The 26,507-nt window shown below is 47.6% G+C and overlaps 1 long non-coding RNA gene across 1 annotated transcript in view; it reads left to right on the top strand.

Annotated features, from left to right (window-relative positions):
• The window catches only part of LOC144761693 (uncharacterized), a 47,407-nt gene extending 22,471 nt beyond the window's left edge, over nucleotides 1–24,936 (top strand). Inside the window, exon 2 of the long non-coding RNA XR_013595850.1 lies at nucleotides 24,540–24,936. This is a non-coding gene — a long non-coding RNA (uncharacterized LOC144761693). The remainder of the gene's footprint in view (nucleotides 1–24,539) is intronic.
• The last annotated feature ends 1,571 nt before the right edge of the window (nucleotides 24,937–26,507 follow it).

Here is a 26,507-nt window from a genome sequence, read left to right on the forward strand (position 1 = left end):
TCTACAGCCCCTTGATCGGGGGGGTTCTGCCGCGTATAGGGAGGCATAAAATGCCCGGAACACCTCCGCGATCTGGTCATCCCCTTGGGTCAGTTACCCCACTTGGTTGTGAATGGAAGAGACTTTGGAGCTAAATCTAGGCTCGCCAACTGGGCCCTAGCTGCTTTAAGCCGACGACAGATGCTGGGGGCCCCGGTTCTGCTGTGGGCCCGTTCCAACTCGAGCACCTGTGCAGAAAGGGACTGTCGCTTGTCCCTACGTTCCCTGGCTTCCGTAGCGGCCACTGCGATTAAGTCTCCCCGCACCACCGCCTTAAGCGCCCCCCACACCGCTGTCAGTGGGACTTCAGGAGTATCGTTCGTACGCAGGTATTCTGTAATGCGGTCGTGGAGCTGCTGCGTGACCCCTTTGCGCTGCAGGAGGATTTCTTTGAGGCGCCATCTGCCTTTCTGCATCGCAATTCGTGAGACTCGCATGTGTGTCATGAGAGCGTCGTGATCGGAGAGTGCTGCCGGAAGAACCTCTATGTCTTCGACCAAAGGGGCCAATGCTGTGGTCCCAAAGAAGTGATCAATTCGCGCATACGTGTGAATAAAAGGTGTATCCCAGAGTGGCGGGGTGATGTTTTCTCCATAGGTCTACAAAACCCCCTATTCTCCAGCCACTGACCCCCTTCCACAGAGATCGCACCTGTAAACCCAAATCGGTGACCCGACCTGTCCCTGTTGGAGTCCATCACTAAATTAGTGTCTCCACCCACCAGTATGGATTTCGTGTTGGCTGCTAATGCGTCTGCTAGAGCTCCTTTAAGAAATGGTTCTTGTTTAGAGTTCGGAGCATAAAGTGACCCCACAACCACCGCTAACCCACCTATCTGGATGTTGTAAGCTAGGAATCTCCCTTTAATTGTGGCCACTTTGTCTCCTACCTGTCCCTTAAAGTGTTGTGCCACCAGGAGGGCCACCCCAGCCTTTTTCTCAAGTGTGGAGGAGTAATACTGGAACGGGAAGGCCCTGGAGCGCATCCTGTGCCAATCTTTGGAGAGCAAGTGAGTTTCCTGAAGTAGGCACACTTCCGCCTCTGGAATTCTCTAGATAGGACAAGACGGCTCTACGTTTGACGGGGTTGTTAAGCCCCTTAACATTCAAGGTTAGAACCTTTAACGTGGAGTTCGCCATACATGGAAGACGTAAGGGATACGCTGTATGTTAAGAGGTCTCCGGACTTCAGCTGCATAGTTACCCTGTCTCGGATGTACCACACCGGGAGGTCCTGTCGTTCCCTAAAACTGTCCCTCCCCAAACCCCTCCTCCCCCCCACCCCCCCCCCCCCAGCAACCCCCTTTCCCCAACTGAAACTCCCAGCCCAGAGACCGCCACCCCCCTTCCCCCCTCCCTGAACCCCAACTGGAAACCCAATAGTGTTTATAGTCCCAGGCCTATCCGTATATAGTTCAGGACTACGGAGTCTTTACGTGGAGGAGTGTGTGGCGGTGGCGACCTCTTCGCCCCCCCCCCCGCCCCCCAGACCTGCTGGTCCTGAAGCAAAGAAGAAACCCCCTTACTGATTACTGCCAAAGCCAGAGCGCCAGGGCAGGGTACATGCCCCAGGTGCTTATTCCGACGTCGCCGTATCCTTGGATACCTCCTCAATGGCTGCCGCCTGTTCCTGCGCCACCGTCGCTTGATCCGGTTTATGGTGCACCTTCGGCGAGCGTCTGCGTCCCACCTGCTGCCATCCATTGCCTGAGGGCCGTGGTGAATTACTTTGCGAGGATCAGTCCGAGGGACCCTCCGTCGGCGTGTCGACGTCAGTGTCTATGCCCAGCAGTGCGCAAGTGTCCCGCAAGGATCTAAGTTGTTGTAGGACTCCGTTCCACTTGAAGATTAAATGGAAGGGATGGCCCCATTCGTAAGGAATTCCCTTATCCTGCAGCAATGTGGTGGCTGGTTTGAAGGCCTTGCGCTTTTGCAGGGTGATAGCCCAGAGATCCTGATACAGTGCTACTGGATGGCCCTGGTATCGGAGGGGTTGTTTTGTGCGGGCCCCCTGGAGGATGCGTTCCTTTAATGGAAAGGCAGGAAGAAATGCCAGGATATCTGGGGGGGGGGGCGGGTGATTGGCGCGCCAATCCGACCCTGTGCGCCCTGTCGATGCGGATATCAAAATCCTCCCCTTTGCCCAAGACATCCCTGAAAAGACCCTGCAAGAAGAGGGAAACATCGGTCCCTTCCGCCTTAAGTGGCACGCCTCGGACTCTTATATTATTTCTGCGGGAGTGGTTGTCAAGGTCCTTCGTGTGCGCTTGTAGGTCTACCTGTTGTTCTCGGAGGCGTACCACTTCGTGTTGCAGCTGTTCTACCTCCTCACTTCTAGTGTGGTCAGCATCCTCCACTGCGGCCACTCGCTCCCCAAGGCCATCCACGTCGCGCCGCAACTCACGAAACTCGCCCGCCATGTCCTGCTTTAATGTCTGGAAGTCTTCACGTAGCATATTGAAAAGGGTTTCCAGAAACGATTTAGTGATGAGAGCCCAGTCTTCCTCTTGCCCCGGTGCGCCCTTCGCCGCCGCCATGATCGTCGGGCTCTTCTCTCCCTTCTGGGCTCCTTTGGCCAACATGTCCGTGATCGTGCGGCCTCCCCTGCGCTGCCCCGATGTCATGGTAGCGGCGTCGGCCGACCCCGGGGGCTGCGATCTGCACCCCACCACAGAAGGAGCTGCCTCTGGGAGAGCGCGCTCTCCACCCGATGGAACCGTGGGCTCTCGTTCAGGCCTAGCTAGGTCGATACGCTGTCGTGGGCGTCACTAGGGCCCGGCTGGACTGGGCCCCCTCGCCATTCCCCTTCTCAGTACTCGTGGTAGTTGGGAATCCGGGGAACCCTGATAAGTGAAGCGGATCCCCGTCGTGTACCGGTCCAGCCCCGCCTCGCCAGAGCCGGCAGATGATCTCGGGCAAGTGGGCTCCCCCCGCCAGGCCCGGAGGTCTTGTGTGTGTCCGCCAACTGTCTCGCAGCAGTCCGCTGGTGTCTCCGACCGCCCCGCCTCACTCACGGTCCACTGGCCGCTGCCGCCGGGATGTGTGGCTCAGCGTGGCTACTGTCTCCCCCTCCTGGTGCGCTTTGCGTATTCGCCCTGTCCCGGGCCTGTCCGCCACCGATAGGCCCCGAAGCCTGGGGCTCAGTTTTCGCGGCCCCCAACCAGGCCCCCCCTGGAAGTCCTCGGCGGTTACCATTGGCTAGGCCCCAAAGCCTGGGGCACAGGTTTCGCGCACTAGCTCCGGCGCCGGCTGACCTGTTCTCGGTGGTCCGCGGGTGACTGCTACCGTCCCCCGTCCTCCGTTGGGTTCCCGGGGCTGTCGCCTGTAATGCCGCTGTCTCTCAGGCGGCCTCCCGGTCTGGGCGCGAGTGTGGCTTCCTGCAGCGGGCCCGTAGGCCGGGGGCTCCAGTTTTGCACCCTCCAGGCGGGCGCCTCCTGGTGCGCTTTGCGTATGCGCCTTGTCCCGGGCCTGCCCGCCACCTTTAGGCCCCGAAGCCCGGGGCTCAATTTTTGCAGCCCCCAACCAGGCCCCCCTGGAAGTCCTTGGCGGTTACCGTTGGCTAGGCCCCAAAGCCTGGGGCACAGGATTCGCGCACTAGCTCCGGCGCCGGCTGACCTGTTCTCGGTGGTCCGCGGGTGACTGCTACCGTCTCCCGTCCTCCGTGGGGTTCCCGGGGCTGTCGCCTGTAATGCCGCTGTCTCTCAGGCGGCCTCCCGGTCTGGGCGCGAGTGTGGCTTCCTGCAGCGGGCCCGTAGGCCGGGGGCTCCAGTTTCGCGCCCTCAGGGCGGGCGCCTCCTTGAGCCGCCTGAGGGTGCCCCACTTCGCTCCGTCACCGTTTGGGGCCGCCTGTGCCTCGATGTCCTGCTGCCGCCCCCGTCGACCACTCCGCGGCTCCTCGGTGTGCGTCTGCTGCACCGGCGGGGATCCGTCCCGGTCATCCTGCGACCCCGGCCGCCATTTCACTGCAGGCCGGTCGCGTTGCGTTGCAGATGGGATTCCGCGGCGATGCAGATGTCTCCATTAGCCGTGTTAGCCAAGCAGGCCAGTGAGTGCGACACCCCAGCAGCCTCGCCGGCTATGTTTTGGGGGTCTCGGGTGCTGTTAAGAGGTCTGGGCGAGGGCTCGGGTCGGGAGCCTCACAGACCCACGTCTGTCGCGATCGCAATCTTGGCCACGCCCCCCGCTATTACCTTTTTTACCAATTTCTGCTTGTTAAATAGTGCCATACACTCTGACATCATTAAAACATTCATAGGGGTGTTTTTCAAATATTCAATGACCAGTTTCTGTCTCCTTTTCACTCTGAGACCATTTATATTCCAACATAATATGCCCAAACGCTCACTTTCTTTGTTCAGGTTTCTATCCCCCATCATTAGATTCCCTGGTTCTTCTATTTTCAATAGCATTGGCTACATAATTTGAGGACACTTTTTCCATTTTTTTTTTCTTTTTTAACCCTGTGCTCCCCATCGTACACCCCTCCACCACCCCTGTGCTCCCCATCCCATCCACCCTCCTCCCCTGGGAACCCTCCCTGCCTACTTATTGGCTGTCACCAATTCGAGCTGCACACCCACACCTGTCTTCCATATCAACATTTATTATACTGGCTTCCCCGCATCTATTTATATTACTCTGTTAATCTATTTGCTTTCTCATGGAGCAACTCAGCTAACCACTTGCCTTACAACTTATCAGGAATTCATCTACCTCCTCCGGGGAGTGAAAGTTATACATTTTATTGGCTCTCATCACTTTAAGGTATGCTGGGAACCTCAGCTGGACTTGAGCTCCCAGTTGCCTAAGGGAGTCCATCCTTTTACCTAGCTCCCATCTTCTGTCCTCAGTAATTCTTGAAATGTCGGATCTTATTTTGAACGAAAAATCCTGGACCTGAGTAGCTGTTAATTTTAAGGCAGCCCCTAGTAGTTTTTCTTTGAGGGAATACGACCGTATATTTACCAGGATTTTCCTAGGATTTGTACGACCAGGATTAAGCCTGAAAGGGTCTCGATGGACTCGCTGAATTTCTACGTCCCAGACAGAGGCAGAAGCAATTTGAGGAAACATTTAGTCAGAATATCTATCACAAAGGCTTTTATGTCCTCTTCTTCTGCACCTTCCTTAATATCAAGAATCCGAATATTGTTCCTCCTAGAATTGTTTTCCATCCTTTCTAATCTGTCTGATATGTCCTTTTCTTTTGTTCTAGGCCTATCCAATTATTGGGTATGATTTTGCACGTCTTTCCCGAGCTTTAGCGTTTTATTTTCTAAGTCCTCTGTGCATTTTGTTAATACTGCTAAATTCTCCTCCAAGCTACTGCACGTTTCTTGAATTTATTTCTGGTTACTCTCTGATGTGGCAAAACACTCTTTAATCTCTGCAGAGAGCTGGCTCAGTAAGTCTTTTACAGCATTTAAACCTGTCATATCCACATCTTTAGCTCACTCTTTAGGTCGTATAGGTTGTGTATCCTCAGCCTGATCAATCTCTTTTGACACTAGTGTATTTTCAGATGCCTCATTAATAGCAGAGTTAGTGTCGCTCAAGGGTGAGTACTTATTTGAAACCGAGATAGTATAAGCAGGTGTCGATGAGAGTAAGGTAAAAGTTTCTATGTTTTGTAAAGCGAGCTCTGTCTGTACCTCTGTCTGTACCTCCTTAAGGGTAGGCGGGTCCATGCTACTCTGCGGGCTGACCTGTGGCTTTAACTTAAAATAGGACCTTAGTGAGGGTGTCACTCTGGGCGCTGGCTGAACAGATTTCTTCTTTTTTTCTTTTGCAGATGTTTTCCTCCATGCTTTAGTAGCAGAGTTTTTACTTCTTATTTTGCCTTGCGGGGGGTTAGGGGATGGTCTACTTGTCGCTCCACCTTGGGGTCCTCAACCTTGCCCAGGAAGTAGTTTGATCTCAGTTTGTATCTTCTTCCCCAAGCCACTGCTTTGCCTATATTTCCCTCTTTTTCCTACACAAAGCCTTCTTCTAGAACCAGATTTATGGACTCACTCCCTAACTCCGCACCTTTTTCATGTGACTCCTTACTCATATGAAGTGAACAGCAGGTGGTCATACCATAGCCCAGATTTACCTTTTTAGTCTGCTTTGCGTAATTATCATGCTGTAAGTACTGTGGTTGCAACCTTTTACCCCTGTTCGTTGTGTGCCGCCCTTCCTGACCCCCCTCCTGGGAGTCACAAACGTAGATTCCACCACTGCTGCCACCCTGAGCTTTTCCTAGATATAAAGACAGGGAACGAAAGCGAAGTGCAGCTCGGGACTCTCCGAGTGCACCCGCTGCCCTAAGAACCGCCGGGCCAATCCACACCCAGCCCCCACCTCAAACAACCAAGCCCGGACCTACCGTGAGGCAGCAGGGGAAACGTTGCAGGCTGCAGCGGTCCGGGGTGGAGTGGGGTGACGATGGATATGATGGATATGATGATCGACTGTAAGCAGTGCCGGCGGCTGGAGCAACCGCCGCCCATACCGCCGAGCAAATCGAAATGAACCGCAGTGATCTGCAGTGAACTGCCTCGACAACCTCAACCCTCACGGACCGACAAAAAAACAAGGTCATGAGAGGGTGCCGGTTCCGGCGCGGCCAGAACTATCGAAGACACGAACATGCGGGGAAAACTAAACTCGCAGTCATTCCATCTTAGCACGGGTGTGAGAGCAGCTCCCGACCAGCCCGCTAGCTAGCCGCCATGTTCCCTCATGGGCGTGCCTCACTTCCACATTACCTGTTAGTTGTATTATTATTAATATCTCAACCAGTGGATACTCAAAGCCTTGTCCAGTGACATACAATCTAAAATGAATGACTTCTTAAAACCGGTGTCTTCTTTGGCCCAAATAGACATCCTTAGCAACAAGGGGTGTAATGCAATTAAATCCACTAGATCCTGTAACCCTACTCCCGATATATTATTTCAGTAGAGGCAGAGGCAAGTCAGCATAGTAAGCGCTTCAGAGAATAATTTTCGTTGGCCTGCAGAGCCTTGCTGTTGCAGAAGCCCAAAACTCCAGCTCCATAAATGGTGGCGGCGACCACTTTGGCTGTATAAATGGCTAACATGTATCTAATTGGTCGATAGCCTAGTTTTGCTGCAAACCAAAAAACCCCATGAGTGCTACTATTCATCTTGTATCGAACATTCTTGATTTCATGAGACTATGACCCACTCCCAAATAGCAAAAGTGTCAGCAGTATTTACTTGGCTTAGGCTCTCAGATCATTGTGTATGTCTTTGATTTATTAACCACCAATTTCCTTGCCGAAATAAAATCTCCAAAAGTATTAATTAGTTGTTTGTAGGACCTTCTCCGCCCCATTAATAAATAATGAAAAAAGTAGTGGAGGAAGGACACAGCCTTGTCGTATATCTCATTTTACATTGAAGTTCGTTTTGCATTTGCCCCGGGGACCAAATTGCACTTTGCTTGACAAATTAGAATTTTGTATTTGTAGAGCGCAACCTACTGAGGTACTGGGTTTTTAAGAACCGGCACAGAACCAGTAACCCAGCGGTGTCCGGGAATCAACACCCAGAGACCTCGGGTTCTCCTGAGTCAGACCTACAGAAACTCAGAGTCTTCTAGGTGAAGTCAAAGATTAGTTTATTGGCTGCAACCAAGGTAACAGGGTCCTAGAAGTACAATACGGGTATATTCTCAGGAGACTGCACACTTTCACGAAGTCAGGCTTCTCTCTTTATACCTGATATTCGGCCTTGGGCAAACATTCTTCGAATTCGTGGTATTTCATTTATAGTTACTGGTTACAAAAGAAAAGCAGAGTCATGATGACATGTACATATTTCACGTCGTGCTGCCCATAACAAATCATCCGGCAAGGCCCAACATTTCATCAGATATCGCTGGACCCCCAATAAAAACGGTCACCTCCCCATCATAAAGCAAGTGAAGAAAAGGAGTGGAGAAAAGATGTGAGCGAGATATGGCAGGTGTGCGCGCTGAAATGGTTTTATGGCTGGTTGAGCCTAGATGCTATCTTGCTCGGCCACTGGGAGGGAACTGACCTGACGAGTTCGGCCTGGGGCAATGGAACTTGTACTGAGGTCAGGGAGAAGTCGATTAAGGAGTATGTGTCCTTGTGGAATCAAATTCAATCGGATTAAGGCCTATGTAAAGGGCAACATATAAATGGGAGTGGGGTTCAGAATGTAAATGACGATTTCGAGGTGAAATCGTCACTCGAATACGCCGAAAATACATGTACATGATGTACTCGTCATTCTCGGTCTTTTGATACCAAATTCGTCCTATTTCGACGAAGTTTTTATTCTCGAGTCCAGTACTATTATATGAATCCAGATTTTCAGAACCACTAACCCTCCTTTTGCCCTTACATAGGCAATTAAACTATCCTCATGTTAGTCTGAGTCCAGATCTAAATTCCTAAAGTCATTGAGATGTTGCTGTAACATCATTCTAGTACTGAGTTCATCTCTTGACACAGGCTTCCTCACACATGATGTAGCACAGAGGCCACATATTGCAGGAGCACACTGTATGCATAGACAGAACAGGAAAAGAATGGCTAAGACCATCCCAATGACCATCAGAATTTTCCATCCCAGGCAGATATCAGTTCCCAGAACCATCCCATTAATGACCAATCTCCTTTATCCACATGAATAGATTCGGAAATCTTATGCAGTTTGGAGATGGCCCTGTACACTGTTGGAGCATTATCTGGGATGAAAATGCAACAACTAGACTGGATCAATTTGCATACTCCACCTCGGTCCGCAAGTATTACATCCAAAGCGACCCGGTTCTGAAGGGTCATAAGTCGATCCGACTGGAGCTCAGCAGTCAGGTTACTAAGGGCACCAGCAGTTTCAGTCACGGTGGATTCAACTACCCTTGTCAATTGCCTTATGTTCCTGCTGTTAGCCATGGCTCCCCAGAACGGCAGAAAACCCATTGCAAAGTCACCAAATTCTTGACCTGCAGTGTCTTCTTTACTCAAAACACCTCTAACTACCCTTGTCCGATGGTAATCCGCCGCTGCTGTGTAGGTGGGAGGTAACAGGAATGAAACAAAACATGAGCCCGAGAAGTCAGGGGGCATCCATGTATAGGCTCTATCATGGCAGATGAAATAAGTACCCTTAGCGGCTAAAAACGCAGGGGAAGTCTGAGATCCAAAAACATACGTTTCTGTACAGACACTCTTCCCTAGCTGAGCTCTGGGAATCTTGCCAATACCTTGCAGACACAGGTGACCTTGATGAGGTACGGGGGGACTTGCCATATTCACCGACCTGGGAGGTCTGGGAGGCCTTTGCTTGGGCCACTGACACTTACCGCTATCTTTTGTTGTCCTGCTGCCTCCGTTTGCCTGCTGCCTCCCGGCCATCGCGGCGAGGCGGAGTTTCGGGGACTACATCCCCCAGCATCACTTGCGCCAAGGAGGGCGCGCATCCTGTCCCGCCCCCGGAGGTGCGCATAAGGCCAGCGCGAGCCCCGGGGGAGCGGGGGACTTGCCATATTCACCGACCTGGGAGGCCTTTGCTTGGGCCACTGACACTTACCGCTATCTTTTGTTGTCCTGCTGCCTCCGTTTGCCTGCTGCCTCCCGGCCATCGCGGCGAGGCGGAGTTTCGGGGACTACATCCCCCAGCATCACTTGCGCCAAGGAGGGCGCGCATCCTGTCCCGCCCCCGGAAGTGCGCATAAGGCCAGCGCGAGCCCCGGGGGAGCGGGGGACTTGCCATATTCACCGACCTGGGAGGTCTGGGAGGCCTTTGCTTGGGCCACTGACACTTACCGCTATCTTTTGTTGTCCTGCTGCCTCCGTTTGCCTGCTGCCTCCCGGCCATCGCGGCGAGGCGGAGTTTCGGGGACTACATCCCCCAGCATCACTTGCGCCAAGGAGGGCGCGCATCCTGTCCCGCCCCCGGAGGTGCGCATAAGGCCAGCGCGAGCCCCCGCGTCACGTGATCGCGCGCGGGTCAGCGCCCGGGGCTAAGCCCGGGCCCTCTGTGGCCCTCAGTGGACCGATTAGGACGGGACGGGCCACCCCCTTGTATCTTCTGCCAAAGGAGGTATAGCGTACACATATTATTTTGATTTTTCTTTCCTTCTGTAAAATTACTATCTTCACTCTGATCATGCCCTGCACGGGGGGAACAAGCTCAGCTGCGCAAACGCACCAAACGATTACCACAAGCTCCCTGCCTACTGTTCACGTGATAGACATAAATTGTCCTTGTTACTCTCCATCTAGTACGTTATCTCCTCCATTAAACTCCCCAAGAGTGCATAACCTGTCCCTGTGGGATGAACTAAACAGTCTATGTAAAACAAAGTATGTCAGTTTGGATGCACCCTCTCTTGCCATAGGCACCTGTACTATAAATACTAAAGGCAGTACACAGGATTCCCCCTTGCTATTGAACAAAGTCAATACACAAGCCTCTGTACTTCCATGGCTATTACCCGTCAAAAGAAAGCATGATGAGGACAATGCCGAAAGGACTCAATCCAAATTCCTTAAACCATCTGTAAGCCCCGCACGGTCTGTTCATAACCTCCCTATCACCATGGAGACTGATGTCAAACTGGATGAATCAATATCTTATTCCCAGATCCCTCTACTGACTCAGATTGAACAGCTTGTTAAAACCATCATTTCCCCACTAACAGAAAAAATCAACGCTATAGGAGAAAGGCTCTCGGGTCTGGAGAATAAAATCACGGCTATCCTGAAACCCAACGATAATTCAGTAACATCGAACCGACCCCAGCCATCTACCACTTTTCCAACAGCTAAGCCAACTGCCATCCACAAAAGCATGCAAGTCACTACACAATCCCCTAAAATTCCAGATTCAATTACTTCCAAAGCTCCATTCAAATCTGTTATAACAAGGCCCTCAGAGGTCAAGGCACTACGCAAAGTACCACACATACACCTTCCGCCAGAAGCCGCGCCATATGTGTCCGTCCTCTCAGGAGTACCAGCACTTGCAATGGGAAAAGCTGAAAGACAGCAGGACCTATTGAACAAAGTCATATTCTGGATGGGAAGAAATAGAGCCCTACCACCGGACAAAGACGGCGGGATCCTGAGTGTGAGAAGGGTGGGCTGGTTGGGCCCACTACCAAAAACATTTCGGGGGACTTGCTACTGGTTAGATTCAGGAACCGGAACATCGCACCATACTTAAGATCCTGTCCGCCCCAAGAAGGGGATGGCCCAATACATATTTGGGATCTACTTGATTTTTATCCCTGTATGCCAAATATCCCCCGGTTAGGACCAACAATAGCCTACCACCACGCGTTGGGTGGGGGAGTCCAGGTACCCAGTGGTATTAGTTTTTCTGTTTCCAACAGATTTGATCCATTGTACAACTGTCGTAACTTTTGAGTCTACTCACCTTAAAGGACAAACCCGTGTACTTTTACTTCAGATAGGGATAAACCCCTTGAATAATTTGTTACACTACTGAATTCTGAGGTTGGGGTTATGTCTTTTTTGAAATTGAAGTTATGTTATTCTTGAATGTACATATTTATTTTTAATGATTGTCTTTTTTTGTACGCTTTTATGATTTTAAAAAACAAAATCGAATAAAGCTTTCATGACTCTGACTCTGAGGTACGATCCAGATAGGGGATGATCTTTTGGCTTGCTGTTTCTCACTTAATGTAGTGCCATATCCGGTCACGTTCCAACCTACATATGCAAGTATCTCATCATCCGGGGTATCTTCGTAAGAGGTTACTTCCTTGATCATGTCAACTATACCTTTGACTAGGGCGCTAGTCTTGAGGTTGTCTTTTACAGAACGTAGGGGTTGGATTTCTCGTGCATATATGAACATTGTCCTATATGCCCAGACTGAACCATTGTGACTAAACGGCAGGACCAAATAGGGGATACCTTTATCCGTGGTGTGGGACATGAGACCACACACCCAACAGTTAGTTGTGTTCATTACAAGTTGGTGTTGGTGTAATAACTGAACGAAGGAGTTATTAATGAACTCTAATCTCCTATTTGATTCGTGGTCAGGCAGAGGGTGGAAAGAATGAGAGGAAACAGTAGGAGGAGGTATGGGTGATGTAGTGAGCGCAAATGTCACATGAAAAGAGAATAAAACATAGCTTATCAAAAAGACCATTACGCTGAATAGCATAAAAATACACACTATTATAAAACTTTTCTTCGTCATCGTGTTAAAAAGTCTCTGCTTAAAGTTCATTTGTTTGGCAGGCCTCTCCACATCAGGAAACTCCATCCTCTCTAAGGTGCTGCCCGGGGTGGTAGGATGCCTCTGCTAAATGATGCTTCCGTCAGTCTAGGGCAACTCCCTTGGACCAACCAGAACCAACGACCTAACGTCATCAGCTGCACCCAAAAGTCTTTAATCAACCGCGACCCTAGCAGCGGAACCCGGATGGCGGTTCGAAAAAACTAAAATAAGCAAGTTACCTAGATGGGAGATCTGCACTTTCAAAAAATAGGATTTGGGGAGAAAAACACATTTTTTTATTAGTCCACAGGTTTTTCTCTCGGATCATAAAAGAAATCACTTTTACTTTAGTCTGTTTTTCTTGGTCGCAAATTGTAGCGTCTTTTCCCGGGTACTGTCTGGTCCAGAAATAGTAGCTCAGGTTCCACAGAGTTCAATTGTTCTGGTGGTGGCACAGTTTCTCGAAAAATGTTCTCGCTTTCACAGTCAGGGTTAGTTTCTTTTACACGTTCATCAGTTGTGCGCTCTGAGTCAGTGCCTCCTTTCTGGACCCATTGGTCATGTGGCAGAGGGAAGGGTATCTTCTTACAATGGATCCCGTGGACCCAATTGGCCTTCCCCTCCACCCTAACAGCCGACCTTGCAGACAGGAGGACGAGGTGAGGCCCGGTCCATCTGGGCTGGTCGTTTCTTGTTCTTTGAAAGTTGCGGACGAGCACCCATGAACCGGGGTCAATGGAGTGACCCGGAGTCTCAGAGACCGGAGGCAAGGTGTTGTGGACCTGTTGATATAAAACACGCAATTTAGCCGTCAATTCATACAAGTAATCAAGCAAAATAGGGTGTTGCAGCTCGCTGAATTTCGTGGGCCTAGGCACTCCCCATATGTTGGCTGGCCGACCAAAGACTATTTCATAAGGGCTGAGTTTCACTCGCGAATGCACAGTCATTCTGGTGGATAGGAGTGCTAAGGGTAGAGCGTCAGGCCATTTAAGACCTATGCTCGCTTGGATTTTGGCCAATTTAAGTTTAAGCGTGCCATTGTAACATTCCACTAATCCAGCTGATTGGGGGTGATTTGCAGCGTGGAACTTCTGCCTAATGCCTAGCCCTTCACACACTCTTTTCATCACACGACCCACAAATTCACTTCCGTTGTCAGACCAGACCATTCTAGGCATTCCAAACCTGGGGAAGAACTCTTTTACAAGGGCTTTCGCTGTGGACAAGGCAGTATTGTCTTTTAGGGGATAGGCTTCTACCCATCTTGAGAAGGCACAAACAACCACGAGCACGTATTTTAAGTTGTTGCACCTCTCCATGTGTATGAAATCTAGCTGCAAAACCTCGAACGGATACGTAGGAGGTGCAAAATGACCAGCTGGAGTTGGGGTTCCCCTACCAGGATTGTGCTTCAGACATACCATGCAATTCTTGACAACATTCTCTGCATACTTGGGAATCCCTGAATTCTTCCACACTGGGGCCAACAACTCGCAAATCCCTTTCGCGCTGATATGGGCCATTCCATGAGCCATTGTAACCACTGCAGGCACATATGCATCGGGTAACAACCATCTCTGATGCTCTGTCAATTCAATCCAACAACCATTCGCATCCATTCTTCCTGTACACTCTCTCCACGTGCTCAACTCTTTCTCCGTGGCCTCAGCTTGGATGGACTTCACGCTCTCTATCGTGTCCTCACATATTCCAACATCACCAGTCCATCTTTCTGGGCTCGCAACATACATTCGGCTCATCACATTCTTTGCAGTTTCCTTAGCGGTTTCATCAGCAAATGCATTTCCACGACCAACATCATCAGTCACTTTCTTGTGAGCACTACATTTCACGATCGCTATTTGCAGGGGCAACGTCAGTGATTCAAGAAGCTCATTCACCAACTGACCATGCTGAATCTTAGTTCCATGCGAAGTCAGGAACCCACGTTCTCTCCACAATCGTCCAAAACTGTGAGCCACACCAAAAGCATACTGACTGTCAGTGTAGACAGTCACTCTCATTCCTTTAGACAACACACATGCTCTCGTAAGTGCTACGAGTTCTGCGGCTTGAGCTGAACCATGTGGTATTCGCGCAGTTTCAACGACTGTGTGCAAAGTTGTGACAGCATATGCTGTAGTCACGTTCCCATTTGGGAGCTTAAAGCATGAACCATCTACCCACAATGTACCATCACATTCAGCAAGAGGAGTGTCGAACAAATCAACTCTCCCTTTCGTCTCTTCCTCTGTTCTAAGAAAACAATCGTGCTGTTCTGAAGCATCTGATTCTTCTGCAATTGGTAACAATGTGGCTAGGTTCAAGGTACTACACCTTTTTATGTGCACATGGCTTGCTAGTAGCGTCAATTCGTAACTGGACAGTCGAGCACTAGTTAAGTGCTGTGTCTTGGTCCTATTTAATAATGTGTCTACTGCATGCGGGACCATCACGATTAGTGTATTATTCATTACTAGACCAGCAGACTGTCGAATAGAAACAGCTGCTGCTGCTGTGGCCCTTAAACAACTTGGCAATGCTCGTGCTACCGGATCCAGAGTTGACGAAAAATAGGCGCATGGCCGCTGTCTATCTCCGAATAACTGAGTCAGCACAGACAATGCACAGCCCTCCTTCTCGTGGACATATAATGTGAAAGGCTTACTGTAGTTGGGGGTACCTAACACAGGGGCCGAACATAATGCTGTGCGTAATTCGAGAAAACTTTTCTGACACTCTTCAGACCAAGGAATGGGATTGGGTGTATTTTTACACGTTAATGCCACCAAGGGTTTGGCCAATAACGAAAATTTGGAATCCACTGTCTACAGTATGATGTAATGCCCAAGAAAGCACGTACTTCTCTCTGTGTTCTTGGCACATTCAATTTTGCTATTGCCTGAATTCTTTCTGGGGTCAGTTTCCTTCCCTCCTTCGATAAGAGATGACCTAAGTAGGTCACTTCTTGTCGGCAATATTGAAGCTTGGAAAGTGACACCTTGTGATGCAGATCACATAGATGACGCAATAATGACAACGTGGCCGTTTTACAAATTTTCTCAGTATCCGCAGCGATGAGCAAATCGTCCACGTACTGTACAAGAGTGGCACCTTTAGGCAAAACCATTGTGTCAAGCTGGGCTTTCAGAGCTTGACTGTATATTGAGGGGCTTTCACAGTAGCCCTGAGGAGCGCGTTTGAAGCGGAAGCTGCGACCTAAACTGAAGGAAAAAATATCCCTGCTTTCCTCAGCAATCGGGATACTGAAGAAAGCATTCTTCAGGTCAATCACCGAAAACCAGGAGGCAGAAGCTGGAATCATAGTCAATAGTGTGGTAATGTCGGGGACAACTGGGAATTGTGGCACAACTATTTTATTCACCTCTCTAAGGTCAATCACGAATCTGTACACAGGTGGCTGAGAAGGGTCAGTTCGTTTTAAAACAGGCAGAACAGGACTATTGCAAACATTGCCTCGTGTTTCTTCAATCACGTCTTTTTCAATCAATTCGTAAACAATTTCTAGCAAAGCTTTTTTACCCTCATTAGATATTCTGTATTGGGGAATTCGTGGCATTTCGACATTTAACTTCAATGTTACAACATATGGTGGAATTTGTAAAAGACCTACATCATTCGGACCAGTAGCCCAAAGAATATCTGGGAGAGTCGACAATTCTGCTGGAAGTGCATTTCTCGACAAATAAATGGGAGAAACCACTTTCTTACCTAAAGTAAGTTGTACTCCTGAAGGAGAACAGTACAAAGTCGCATACAATCTTTTTAGCAAATCCAATCCTAGCAAATTTTCACCACAACCTGTTGTCAGAATAAGGGGTGCTTCGAATTCACAAGGACCAACAGAAAGAGATAAAGGGTCCGAAATCGGATTTCTAACTGGGGCGCCAGAAAAACCTACAGAAACGTTCATTTCGCCAGACAAAGGTGCGCCAGGGAGTTTGGAGTGCATAATAGAACTCTTTGTAGCACCAGTATCCAACAGAAAAGGTTCTGACACACCTGATGTAATCACCTCAACGTAAGGTCCACTCTGATCTACTGGAACTGAAACAACTCCCTCTCTTTGTCTATGGCTGTCCTAGCAATCATTATTCTCCCACTGCTCATTTTCTGTGTAATACTCATCAACATAGTATTGAGCGGTCCTGTCAGATACGTTATTCTGCTGATCAAACCGGTTCATAGAGTTTTGTGGTGGAAGGGGACGTGTGTCCTGTGGGGCGTTTCCACGCCCTCTACCTCTAGGCGCTTGCTGACTGCCACGACCTCTAACGCCAGGAACTCCATTCGTACGTTGTGGCAGGGCAGGACAGTTATACTTGTAATGACCCTCTTGTTTGCAATATAAACACTGGTTAGGACCTACACGGGGTTGAGTGTAATCGAATCTTTGCAAGTTTCTCTGATACTGTTGAGGCTGCTGAAAAGTATTTTGGTAGTGATTCTGACCATTATTATTTTGATTACCACCACCACGTGGCGGATAGGCTTGCTGTAGCAAAACCTTCGTTTTGAGTTCTCTAGTTTTCTTTTCAACTTTATCTTTCTCATCTTTGTCTCTATTCTCGTAGTATTGTGCAGTAGCTAATATCTGCGCTGAAGATGAGACTGCCCAAGAACTTTCTGAATCTTTTAATTTCCTGCACAATTCTGGAAGCAGATTGTGCACGAATTTATCGACAAACAATCTCTGACCACCTTCCGTGGTCATATCTTGACCGCTATGGTCAATGAATGTTTCTTCAAATCTGGTGAAGAAATCTGAAACAGTTTCTTCTTTCTTTTGCTTGCATGCAGACAACTTATCCCAATTTACGCGTATTGCAGGCATTATCGTCTTCATGTAATCTACTATTCTACCAGGTAGTTCTGCTATCAAAGGTTCAGGCTTGGCACCACCAACTTGGCGGGCATCTGTAGCAGTGATATTAGCCCACGTGTCACCTAATTCCTGGTCATGATCTACATGACGAATTTTACCCCATAAAGGCTGTGGAGCAACGTTCCCAAATAGCAGGTCGATATCGGCTAAATTCATTATACATGACCCAGCAGTTTGTGACAATTCTTTATAGTACCCTGCAGGATTTTTACGCGGATCTGGTAATGTTTGTTTGAGTGCTAAAACTTCAGCCCGCTTCCATGGGACATGTACCCATACACGCTGAAAGTGTGGCAGGACAGGTGGGACAGCAGTCGCGTCACCCTCTCTCCACTGTGGGGGAACTTCTCTCATAGGGTATTGTCGTGCCTTTTTCCTACTAGATGCACTAGATTCAGATGGTGACCCAGAACTGTTTCCCTTACTCCGATATGATAATAGCATGTCAACTGCCGTTTCCACATCTGGACCTACAATCATACCCTCTCCAAACTTAAATCGTACACGACACATTTCTTGTGGGATGCATTCTTGATCATTGTCTTCCAAATCCTCGCCAAGAAAGACACACATCTGTTCGAAAACATATCTCTGTGTCGCTGCTTCCCATTGATGTACAGTCTGTCATGGAAGTCTTCCATCATATTTTGCAGTGTCCATGACCCATTTCCGAGCTAAACTATTCAGGGAATCTCTCTCTTGATAATCAGGCAGTTGACTTCGCAACTGTCTTCTTCCTATGTTAGGGGTCGTAGCAGACGACCCGAAAAGAGGTAAAAGAAGATTAGTAACAGTGCTGGCCATTTTCTGCCGAACGGAAGGTGAAACTGAAGGAAAAATAGGTGGAAGAACGGGGTGTGATAAGGTAGGGGTAGAGATAGCAGAAGAGGTATCAGGGGAAATAGAGGGGGCACTAGGCAAAGTTGTAGAGGGAGCATTAGGAGACGTAAAAAGTACAGTAGGCAAAATCGTAGAAAACACAGGTGAAACAGAAGTGGTCGGTGGGCCTGGAGGAGGCTGCACCGAAGAAGTTGGAGCCAGCTGAAGAACAGCTGGTGGGTGCTGTGGAAGAGCAGGAGGCGCAGCTTGTGCAACTAAAGGTTGCGGGGGTGCTGTGGCATTCTGCGCATAGGGGGGTGGTGAAGTTAATAATTGCGACATTAATGGGTCTTTTTCACGCTCTTTTGCTGCCTCTTGCTGAAGAGACGGCAAAACTGGATAACAGTTCTCTATTGCCATTTTACGTTGCCTGTGCAACTGCTCATTTATCTGCTCTTCCTCATTATCTTTAAACTGCACTGCGGCTTGCATTACCGAAAGTCCCCCTTCTCTCTTATTTTTCTTAGCTAATTTAATTTCTTTTTGTCTGGCTTCTTTACGCCATAAGCGAAAAGAGTCAAACATCGCCGGCCGGGCTTTCTTTTTAAAGAGTTTTACTTCAAGGTTGTCTAAGATTTCAGAATCAAAGCTACCATATTGGGGCCATTTTAAAACACCATCTCTCCTAGTGTATTTAATCCATACTTCGTTGTAAACGATGGGGCCTACCCCATGTTTAACATATAGCTCGTAAGTCGGAGTTCCAACTGGAGGAACCGGACATGACTCCTCCAATCGGGAGTCCCTATTATTACCAAGACAAAACAAATTCCCAAGTCTAAGACTAGGCATCCTCGCTCTCTAGTCTAGTTCCAAAACTTCAAAGGATTATCGATTACGATATTTCTCGTGAATACACGAGTCCTTCGGTTATGGTGCTTGCAAGTACCAATACAAAACCTTTTGTATCCCAAAGATACCACAAAGTAAGTCCAACTAAGGACTGGGAGACGCTCCACTTATACTTAACTGAAAAATATCGATGGCGTCACCAGAAGACTCGTCTCAGTGTTTCGCTCTACCGAAAACTTCAAGGGTCCAACATCAAGGCGATAGCCAGGGCAGCAGTCCTTGTAGCCGTCGGGAAGCAGGGAACCTCGCAGCAAAGACCTTCGGACCACGTCGACATGCAGGGGTCGATGAGGTGGTGGGCCCTCCTCCAGAATTTTCACACTAAGCTCCTCACGATCTTCAGGCTGACTGGTACCACTGGAATCGCCCCACGTTGGGCGCCAACTGAGGTACTGGGTTTATAAGAACCGGCACAGAACCGGTAACCCAGCGGTGTCAGGGAATCAACACCCAGAGACCTCGGGTTCTCCTGAGTCAGACCTACAGAAACTCAGAGTTTTCTAGGTGAAGTCAAAGATTAGTTTATTGGCTGCAACCAAGGTAACAGGGTCCTAGAAGTACAATACGGGTATATTCTCAGGAGACTGCACACTTTCACGAAGTCAGGCTTCTCTCTTTATACCTGATATTCGGCCTTGGGCAAACATTCTTCGAATTCGTGTTATTTCATTTATAGTTACTGGTTACAAAAGAAAAGCAGAGTCATGATGACATGTACATATTTCACGTCGTGCTGCCCATAACAAATCATCCGGCAAGGCCCAACATTTCATCAGATATCGCTGGACCCCCAATAAAAACGGTCACCTCCCCATCATAAAGCAAGTGAAGAAAAGGAGTGGAGAAAAGATGTGAGCGAGATATGGCAGGTGTGCGCGCTGAAATGGTTTTATGGCTGGTTGAGCCTAGATGCTATCTTGCTCGGCCACTGGGAGGGAACTGACCTGACGAGTTCGGCCTGGGGCAATGGTTCTAACTTGTACTGAGGTCAGGGAGAAGTCGATTAAGGAGTATGTGTCCTTGTGGAATCAAATTCAACCGGATTAAGGCCTATGTAAAGGGCAACATATAAATGGGAGTGGGGTTCAGAATGTAAATGACGATTTCGAGGTGAAATCGTCACTCGGATACGCCGAAAATACATGTACATGATGTACTCGTCATTCTCGGTCTTTTGATACCAAATTCGTCCTATTTCGACGAAGTTTTTATTCTCGAGTCCAGTACTATTATATGAATCCAGATTTTCAGAACCACACTTCATCCCGAAGGACATCATGGCGCTATGATGGCATACAATGCAGTGTGGGAAAAGAGGGTATTTGAATGCGGCGCAGGTTATTCTAAACGACTTAGTATCTGGGGAACAAGAAGGTTTTTAACTTCTTTCTAAAAAGCAGATGGCCATCTGTCAGGTGTGAGGGAGGTCAATCCATTGAACTGCAGCTGACTTAGCAAAGGAGCGATCTACCATCCTGACTTTAGTGGTGCATTTAACTTTGGCCAGGGCTGATGGTGAGATCTCAAATTGTGTGATGGGGCGTGGAATTACATTCTGCAAGACAAATTGGGTGGGCCTTTTTTCTGTAAGGGTCTGTGAGCATAGCATAAGAACCTAAATTTAGCTCTTTGGTGCACTGGCAGCCAGTGTAGTTCCTTCATGCTGTCGGATGCTGAACTGTGTCTGTTTTTATGGCAGATCAATCTTGCAGCAGCATTTTGGACTACTTGAAGACTAGAGAAAAGGTAGTCGCCCATGCCCACATAAAGTGCATTTCCGTAGTCTAGTCTGCTCAGAAAAAGGGCCTGCGTGACCATTTTCCTGCAATTCAAAGGAATCCAGGGAAAGAGTTTCAATATTGCAAAAAGTTTTCCACATAACGTGCGTACTTGATCCTGCATGGATAGGGTATCATCAGATAGGATTCCCAGATTTTTTGCAACTCGTTTGGGTTCAGGGGCGGTTCCCAGCACGTGGGGCCACCAGCTGCTGTCCCAGATTGAGTGTGCACCCCCGAAGAGCAAAATCTCAGACTTTCCAGCATTTAACTTTAGGCAGTGATCTGTCATCCGAGATGCGACTTCAGCGAGGCTGTTAATTAGGTTGCTCTTAGTGTCAGTGCTAGCAGGTCTGGCATCCAGGGGGATCAATAATTGTGTATCTCGTCATATGAGCAGTTATCAAAGTCCAATTTCCTGCTGATGGTTGCTAACGAAGAAACATATGCATTAAAGAGGGCTGGGTTTAGAGAGGCTCCCTATGGGACACCATATTTGATGCTTTAGGGGGTGGAAGAGCAAGATCCTATTTGAATTTTTTGAGTTCTGTTTTCCAGGAAGGATGCAAACCATGAGGGCTTTTGAGTGTAATCCTTTCTCGTGGAGGATTCTTAGTAAGTAGTTATGAGATACTGTATCAAAAGCCCCAGAGAGGTCCAAGAGTATCAGTGCTACGGCTTTGCCTTGATCCACTAGGGATCTGATATTATCGGATACTGCAAGTAAAGTAGCCTCGGTGCTATTGTTGGCCCTAAAGCCAGTCCGAGAGGGGTCCAATAAGTTATTGGTTTCCAGAAAAGTGGCGAGTTGACCATTAACCAGTCTCTCCAGGACTTTGGACAAGTATGGTAGCTGCGAGATCGGTCGATAGTTTGCTGGATCATACTTTTCCAAGCCTGGTTTTTTTTAATAGAGGAAAGACCACTATTTCCTTCCATATGTCTTCGATGGTGGCTAGCTCGAGAGATTATTTAAAAATGTTGGTGACATGGGGGCATGGAACTGACACTAGCCGGGAGAAGATGAAGTGTGAGCAGGGATTGAGTGGCGATCCTGCCTTAACCTCGGTCATAGCTTTAGCTACCTGCTCTTTTGAGAAGGGGCCAGAGTGGCCAGATGGATCTGAGCCAGGGGATGGGGTGTCTCATTAACCTTGCAAGAGCCGTTTACCGATACAGTGGATCCTCATCCCCCGGGTCCCGTTGAGTGGTGTGGTGACCCCTTCCCCATGGACACTGCTTTGTTCCCTGCCCTGGAGAGTGCGGGCAGGGAATATATATTATTTCTTGGTACAATCACCCAGACAGGGAACAGAACTTTGCTCCCCCCAGGGTAGGAGCAAAGGAAAGTAGCCGGCTCATGCCTGTATCCATGGAGGATGCTGGCCGGAGAGCTGACATAGGCCATGTGGGCCTTGGGCCCTCCCCACCCTCCAACAAGTAGTCATGTATTAGGTGCCCCAGGTGGGTACCAGGGCATCTTCTTTCAAAAAGAAATAACTTCAAAAAGAAATTGCCAGCACCCGCCAGCACCTTGTATGTGTGCTAGCTGGGGAGCCGACTGTGGCCTCCCAACATTTAGATGTGTTGTGGGTGCCGCAAAAACAATTGTAAAGAAGGAATACTTTGACGTGATATACTTAAATTATTCTCTGCTGTCACTGTTGGGACTGAGAATTTAAGTAAATCACTTCAAAGTATCCCTTCTTCCCTTGTTAGCCTCTTACCTTTCAACATAGTGTATACCCAAGCTCGCAAGGGATTATTGGGTTGTCCTTTTCTTTTGACAACAACAACAAATACAAAAAGCATGAGCCGCTCATTTATAATTCGCAGGAACCACTCATTTATTATTCACTCTTCGTGCAAGGATTGCCCCGTAATGCCTAGGGCTTTTGTTAAGTTATATTCTTTCCTCCTGGTGCTGCCCCTAGAAGAGGTAGGGGCATCCTTCAACACTTTTATAATGTTGTGGTGGGCTGCAGAGAGTGTAGTAGGCCCCAGCAACATTAAAAAAAGCCACAGTAAGTCTCCTGAGGCATTGAATCCATGACCCCAGGAAAGCTTACTGTAATTTTATTTTTAAGAACTCCAGGATGTATGCTCCTTAGCTGGAGTGAAGGGATCCTTTATGTTTGGTTCTAGGGTTGCAATTTCTGGCCTAATTTTTTTTTTAATGGCTCCAAGGCATGTTGAATTTTTGTTTTTGTTTTTAGTAGGCTTTATTGAAAATATTTTATGACGATCACTTCTAATAAACATTGCAGTGTGTGAATTTATAAAATATACATTTGATTTTAGTTATTGGTTACTTTTGAACAAAGACAATAGTTCTGCGTTATATATGTTGAAGTGCTGACCTCTTGATCAAGCCACTAGACCCCTTTTTATATTTTGGTGTTCTGACGTGTTGAAAAAGTCAGTAGGTCTGCCTTATTTAAAATGACTACCTTTATATTGTGGGTGGGTCTGGAATGGGCGCAGGACCTAGTTTTTGACTGTGCACAGTGGGGTTGGTTGCCCTTGGGGGGTTAGGGTCCAACCTCTTGCTGCAGACAGCGATGGGCATTTTACTCTGCGTTAAACAAGGAAATTGTAGGAAAAAAACAAAGGTTAAAGTGAAATTATAGCTAGGAATTGTAATAATATTTTACTACTCATTAAAAAAATCTTGGAATTTCACTGACTGGGTAGCAAGTTATAGTTACTTTAGGGCATGAGTAATAGTTACATGAGATAATTAGAACAGGTGAAATTCAGTGGTTTTGTTTGTATAAAACAGTAAGTTTTAACTGACATTTTCACCTCACTTATGTCAAAGGGTGGCCAAGAAAAGGAGGGGTTGGGGTGGAGGGGGGGGGGTCTTGATGCGTCATATTCCCATGTTGATTCCCATAGAATATTTTGGGAAGTGATACAGAAAAAACAGCTGAATGGAATTACACCAAATTTGGCAAAATTAAAATTTTTACTCAGAAAGCGTGCTTTTCATTATTTGGTCTGATTCCGTTCAGCCGTTTATGTTTACAGAAGTGCTCAGTGAAGTCATGAAAGTGTTAATAATTTTGTGATATCTGGATGGTAGATCTTGAGGGATGCCCACAGTACCATAATTTAACAAACCAAAAAAAGGCCCTCTAATTGGTCAATGGAGCTTTTTTCCCCCGTCTGCATATTTGGCACAGGTCCTGCAGCACTGAGGAATCTGATTGACTGACCGCAACATGGAGAAAAATCTTCCGGCGTCCATTACTGGACTCAGGGACTCTGTTCTGTAATGGCCTGCACACTGGCTGTTGGTAACTGGTTTTGGTCTATGACCACAACCTTCTCATTTAATTAAAAAAATTGTTCTTCAGTACTGCAGTAGCAGTACAAGTACTAGTAGTTCACTTGGGCATCACTGGGAAGCGCAGTTCCGGGTGTTGGGACCACGGTTCTAGGGTTGGCTAGACTCTTTGTCCAACTCCACGTGTGCCCAACACCCCACAGGTGCCAAAATTCTGGCCAGACCCTGCACACATCCTTCTGATGGTGTCCAACCCCATGCTGCATATTGCCTTTAGCCATGTGCCATGGAGGGTTGGGGTCAGATAGATTTATTTGTGTGTGTTTTACACACACATGCATCATCTTCACAGTTGTCCATTGCAGGTGTAACCATTTTATGTGGCCCCTTAAGAATCACTTTGAAAGCCTCCACTGCATGATGCATCACATGTCTTTGCAGATCCATAACTCTAGACCATTAACTTTTCTTTGTCAAGCATAATGGTTCATTGGAAACAGTGATACAAATGCTGGTGACACTGCAATGTTTAACCTGTTATTTTATTCTTCTCAGATCATGAAGAACAGCACGAATTTTCTGAGGCTAAGCCACTAATTAAAGAAGTGGAGATTCGACCTTTTTTTGAACAAAAAGTTGTATATAAAGAGAATTTCATTCCCTACACAACCCGTATTTCCAATTACATGAACTCAATCTTTGGCAACCGTCCAGAAAAATAACAATATACGGGCGTGGATTCTGACTTTGGACATCTTGCACATGGACTAAATTGCTATTATCACTGGAGTAATCAGCGCCTAGCATTTGACTGATGTACATTTTCATATGGGATTGAATTCAAATTTGCTGTAGAATGATTCATTAACTGCCTCTTGCTTGCTACAGATGTACTTTTTGGTAAATTCTACAAAGTCACATCGAATATTAGAAATAAACATCTTTGAAAATGTTGGTGTATATTGAAATATGTTCCCTTTCCTACTGAAAGTGGTTTTAACCGGGGTGGGTTCTTTGGGGCGGGGAGGGGCACCGGAGTGGCACCAAATTCTAATGTAGATGCTGGTCACCTAGATGTTTTTGTATTTTTTAGGAGCATAGTCTGTACCTTTGCCTGAAAACAAATTTAGACTAATGGTACCGAAAATAAAACCTTTTTTTGTACGTTTGTATGTCAAAAGAGGTCACTGATCACGTTAGAGGAATCACGTGCCGTTTCTGATACTTTATTTTCATTTTTTTGACAGAATAAGCAAACACGTCTTATAACCGTGAGTCTCTCAAAGTAAAGGATCACAATTCTCCACCAATGGTGACTGAGAAATAGAGGTCACATAAACGTAGTACATGCACAAGATGGCAGGTAGTATGTAGGAAAAGCAGCGTCCTATGGACAGGTTATACTTGCTGAGGTTTCTGAGTGATCCGGAGCACTTGAGTTCTAGTGAGTTGGAGGAGTAAACCAAGAATAATCACATCCTAATCACAACCCAGATACTTTGTGATGTCCCCGGATATTTTGGTTCAGTGTACGGCCAGACCACATTAAACGTAATAATCCACAATCGGGCATTTTGCATCTTGGATTTGGGATTGGCATCTATTACTGATGACCAGTTAGATCATTTCTAGATAGAAATGTATAAACCTGTAACCTACATTAACCCGCTGCCATAGAACAGTCACAAAAGTCATTCATGGTTCAAGTGTGCTCTAACTTTTTTTTAAACTTTATTTTCAGATTTTTGCATAATAAAGGAGGTTGGACATTACAGTGCAGCCTGTGGCAATAGCGACTTCAAATCACGTGCAAAAAGGAGCGTCCTATACAATGGTTAAATAGAATCTTGTGAATAGAAAATACAATACAATTAAACGTCAGGGGTAGACCGCCAATTCGTGGATCGCAAGTGTTCAGCAATAAAAATAAAAAAAGCATCAATAAACACAGCAATAGTCATATGGCATCTGTAGGATAATCTAAACAATAACAATAGGCAATAAGATTGAATCGTGGCCTGGCACCTAGTTAGGAGCTGATGCTTAACCAATACCCTCAAGTGTAATGCAGCTCAACACTGGTGTGTCGTGTTCAGACCGTTTCCTGTCTATGTAGTCCCGATATGGTCCCCAGATATCTACGGGGCGTGAGGCACTGGGTATCAGGTGGAATACTCTTCGCAATTAACATTACAATAAGCTAAGCTACGGAGCCAAGCCTGCAGAAAAGGGGCTCTCTTGCTGCCCCATAATAGAGCAATTTTGCGCTTGGCCAACAGGAAACCCAGAGCCGTCAGCTTCCTGACCTTTTTAGGTAAGTTCGCTACGTAGCCTAACAGCGCGATCTCCGGGGTGGGCTGTAGCTGCATGGACAGGATGTCTCCCAGCGTGGCGTGAACTAGTAACCAATACTGGTGTATTTTGGGGCAGGTCCAGGCAAAATGGACGAAGTCGGCAAAAGGAGCCAAGCATTTCGGATAATGATGAGGCCTATTAGGATCAATTCTGTGGGAGCGGGCAGGG

This window comes from Lissotriton helveticus, chromosome 6 (assembly GCF_964261635.1).
Source record: "Lissotriton helveticus chromosome 6, aLisHel1.1, whole genome shotgun sequence".
In the NCBI taxonomy this organism is placed as follows: Eukaryota; Metazoa; Chordata; class Amphibia; order Caudata; family Salamandridae; genus Lissotriton; species Lissotriton helveticus.